We start from the raw sequence: 701 nt of genomic DNA, 5'->3' as shown, positions 1-701 counted from the left end.
TGGAGCCTGGTGAGCAGGTGTCAGCCTTGCTAGAAGGGGGAATCCAAATAACACGTGGAAGAAAACTGTCCCATTGCTTTCCCCAATATCGTCTCCTCTCTTTCCCCATACAAATGCATTTCTTCTTCAAGTACTCACATTTCCAGAAGACAAACAAGGCGAATATGGAATTTCCCTTCCACATACTTTCTCTTTTTTTTTTTTTTTTTTTTAAGCAGAAAACATAGTACACACAAAATTCACCGGGGAAAACGGTTCTGTTCTTGACAGGGAAAAAACAAAGGTCAAGTTGTAAAGTTGTAATGAATACGTTGTCAAGACTGAAGGCTCTCTCCAGAGCCCTGGCTAGACCAATTCTCTCATTTTCCTCCTATTCTTCTGCCTCTTGGGTTGGGTGCATGGATTCAGCATCCCAGTGCCCTGGATTTGCTCAGGCAGCAAAACTTCCTAACACGTATGTCTCCTGGTGTTTCTCAGGCCATCTGTGACCTGCCTGCCTAAGATCTCCAGCAAGGCCTGGCATGGCCAGGAATCCTGCTGTCATCCTTCAGCACCAAAAACCCAAAAGGAGCTGGGCACTGTGGCTCACTCCTATAACCTCAGCACTTTGGGAGGCCAAGGCAGGTGGATTATCTGAGATTGGGAGTTTGAGACCAGCCTGAACAACATGGTGAAAACTGTCTCTACTAAAAACACAAAAA

This window comes from Cebus imitator, unplaced genomic scaffold, assembly GCF_001604975.1.
Source record: "Cebus imitator isolate Cc_AM_T3 unplaced genomic scaffold, Cebus_imitator-1.0 Scaffold185, whole genome shotgun sequence".
NCBI lineage: Eukaryota > Metazoa > Chordata > Mammalia > Primates > Cebidae > Cebus > Cebus imitator.
This window is presented reverse-complemented; position numbering follows the sequence as displayed.